Source organism: Gossypium raimondii, chromosome 11 (assembly GCF_025698545.1).
Source record: "Gossypium raimondii isolate GPD5lz chromosome 11, ASM2569854v1, whole genome shotgun sequence".
In the NCBI taxonomy this organism is placed as follows: Eukaryota; Viridiplantae; Streptophyta; class Magnoliopsida; order Malvales; family Malvaceae; genus Gossypium; species Gossypium raimondii.
The window spans coordinates 30,443,014-30,446,615 of record NC_068575.1 but is presented as its reverse complement, the minus strand read 5'-3'; the positions used below and the strand labels follow the sequence as shown (position 1 = coordinate 30,446,615).

Genomic DNA, 3,602 nt, shown 5'->3' with positions numbered 1-3,602 from the left:
ATTTTTTCCAATATAAAATTTTAAAAAAGTCAAGCTGATATGGATTTAAATATTTGAATTTAATTTTATTTTTGCAAAAGTAACGTTATTCTAAAAATAAAGTAAATTTAAATAATAAATATAAAAAGTTAATATTTATTGTATTTACCTCGAATTTGGAATAAATAATAATTCAACCTTGATTGGGAACGATTTTAAGAGCCAAATTGCCATATCATTGGTCCATGCATTCAACTATTTGTATATTTTCCAAAGATTGAAAATGAATTTTGATTGATTTTTTAAATTACTATTTTAATAATAATATCGTAATAAAGAGAGAGAGAGAGAGATATGTTTGGATAGATCAGTTGAACAACGACTTAAGTTCACTGCAACTATCAAAACAAAAAAGAAGCTATCTATCTCAACAAAACTATTACCTTTTAACCTATTTATTATGTTGTTATATATATATAGGAATTGTTTGCTGCCTTTGAGTATGTGAGAGTTAATATTAAGGGTCCGTTTGTTTGCCAGTAAAATATTTTCCGTAAAATGATTTCTAAAAAATGTTTTACTTTTCTGTAAAATGATTTACTGGAAAATATTTTCTGGTGTTTGGATGAATCTATGTAAAATATTTTCATTGTTTGGATTTCCAAAATATTTTTCGAAAAAGTTATTTTTACCTATATTAATATATATTAATAAATTTTTATATTTGAAATTGTTTTTACATATATTGCAATGATTTATTTATAATAATACTCAATTATTAAGCTACAATATTAACCGTCATAAATTGAAAACAACTAATATCAAATAAATTATTTGTAATTGTGTTAAAAAAACAAGGATTGAATAACTATAAATTAGCTTCAAACCACAATGAATACTAGAAATTAATAATATTATCCAAATGCATAATTAGTAGTACACCACATAATAACAACAACATGTCCAAGTAGAACGTGCAAAGAAGTTTGAACAAGAAGAAAACTGAATTTGACCTCCAAAATCAGATCTTTTTATTGACTTGATAAGCATTGTAACACCGCTCCCACTAATACATGACTAAAGCCTAGCTAGAATTACACACAAAATGTAGGCGACATACCAGCTATAACATCAAACATAAATCAACAACTACTCCTACTAACTTTAAGTATAAATTACATTGAAACTAAAACAAGTTACAAATGAACAAAATAAACAAAATGTCATTGCTTCTCCGGTTCAAATTTTGGATGTCGCTTCAGCATGTTTGGTTTGTCGTTGGTTTCCTGTTGCATTGCAGGCCAAAGTTCAACAACATCCTGTATCTTGCTTACTAACAAAGTAGTGCATATTCCTTTTAGTGCATTAAGGGGAATTATGATTATGGTATGTTAGACATCAAAAGAACCTATATATTCTTAAAAAGTAAAGATATGAAAAAGCAGAGTGTTGAAATGACTACAATGACATTGAAAATAATATATGGCTGTCCAAAATTCAGATTCATGGCATAAACAAGGCAGATAACAAAGAAAATGTCACCACAGAAACTGTACACTAAATGAAATATCGTGCAAGGCTGATCCAGAGATAAGAAATAAAATCTTTATTTGAAGTTCAAGGTCTTTGGAATGAACATACCTAAGCAAGCAACAAGGTATCTTCCAAAGCAATACATTGCAAATGATTAATAGCAATCATGTAGTATCGAACAATCAACACTAACTGATGGATGCACCAATGATACAAACTGTTAAAATAATCCAGGTTAGTGTTCATAGGAAGAAAAAACAGAACAGATTGATTGAGAACTTACATAATGACCCCTCATGTTATGCCATAATGTTGAATTATCTTTGCAAGGTTGAGTGAAAGATGCTATATAGATCGATGTTCCCTTGCTCAATTTGAGCATCTCGAAGAGCATTCATGCATTGCAGAGATAGATGTGTAGAGGATCCTAAGTCACATGCAATTCGTAAACTTCGATAAGATGAATCAGAAATCAAACCCTGAGTCCACCAGTATTCGAATGCGACAATGAAATCATGGTAGCCATTCGTTACAGCATTTCCAACCTATATATATAATGACAGAACAAAAACACAAGTCATTTGCACATATTACAACAATTGAAGTTGCAATCATGTCCGGGAATGCGTAGGAATCTAGTGTCGGACACAGATGCTTCAAGAAAAAGAAAGAATCATAGACATTCTCACCAAAAATCCCTATGCAAAGTAAAATATTGCAGTAAAAAAGAAAAAAAGTTACTAAAGTAAAAAAATGACCTGCATAACTTTCACCAGCAATGTAGAAATCTCTATGCTTGTATTGTGGAAACCTTTCAAACTAGTTAACCAGAAAAACATATGCATCTTCAGCTGTAAATTGAGCAAGGGAACATATGAACCAAGTCCCTCAAAAACTTAGGCAAAACTAACTACATCTATGTGACTCGGCCTGAATATGCATTAACAAACAGACCAAAGATCTGGATCTGCCAAAATATCCGAATTTAGCAAGTCAAAAAATTGTAAAAAGTAAAGTAGCTAATCAATTCGTATATCAGAATCTGTCATCCCCAAAAACAAAATAGATTCAAAAAGAGGATTCAATATCCTATCAACAAAAGTAAAGCGGATTCAAATATAAGACTCATCAAGATACCCAAATTCTATTGTTTATATTGATTGTACCTGCATTGTTTACTGCAAATACCTTATAATGTTAGTAAAGACCAAAGAGGTGAAGCTATAGGAATTTAAGCTCAATGAAATGCCCTAAAGCTATATAGGTAGTACGCATTATAGTTCCAGATAAAGAAACAGCTAGAAAGCTAATCAAGAAAATTCAAAATTGTTTGGTTTTAAATTTTGTTCGGTAAATAGCATTCAATTACCGATTATGTCAGGTACAAACTTCTTTTCCATCATCACTCGAGCTAGCTCCTTAACGCTGTTATCTGACCTCTGTGAATCCAAAAAAAGAGAGAAATCATATCAGTGATGAAATTTTGAGAACTGGCAAAAAAAGGAAGATACAGAAATGAATCGAAGAACAACAGGACAGACTGCATCGACATTGAGGAGGAGGTGACGCTCAGGCGACGGGAGCTCCGATTGGAGGGAATTGAGTTTTTCTTGGGAGCGGGAACAATCGATTACGGTGTAGCCTCTCTTGGAACAACCGATCAAGGATGGGGGAAGGGGAAGAGAAAGAGGAAGGGGAAGGGAAGATTTGTGTTCCTTCTAATTTTCCTGAAAATGTCTTACCGAATTAGAAAGGGTAAGACATTTTCCAAAATTAACGCCTTCTTTTCCCGTGTTTTGTAATTGGTTTTACAGTAGGAAAATATTTTCAGCCAAACAAACACTGGAAAAGGCTGAAAATATTTTTTGGAAAATGTTTTACTTCTAACAAACGGACCCTAAATGTGGTTTTTTAGGAAAAGCATTATAAGCATAGGTTTACTTCCAACTGCTAAATAATTTTGGGTGTTCATTGCTATATTGTTTTTGTTAGTTGCAAAAACAGTTTCAACAAAAATAACCTACCATATTATTAAAATTTTAAAAAATTATAAACTATTTATGGATTGAAAGAGATTATGAGTAGTTTTA

The 3,602-nt window shown here is 31.3% G+C and overlaps 1 long non-coding RNA gene across 2 annotated transcripts; it reads right to left on the bottom strand.

Moving 5' to 3' along the window:
• Window positions 1-2,040: 2,040 nt before the first annotated feature.
• Window positions 2,041-3,278, bottom strand: LOC105804230 (uncharacterized). 2 transcript variants are annotated; one of them, XR_008190590.1, is made up of 4 exons: window positions 3,054-3,278; window positions 2,882-2,951; window positions 2,271-2,363; window positions 2,041-2,057 (listed from the first exon to the last, which is right to left on the bottom strand). It is a non-coding gene; the product is annotated as an uncharacterized LOC105804230 (long non-coding RNA). The 2 variants fall into 2 exon arrangements; XR_001136805.2 differs by lacking the exon at window positions 2,041-2,057 and having other exon boundaries at window positions 2,108-2,363.
• Window positions 3,279-3,602: the final 324 nt, after the last annotated feature.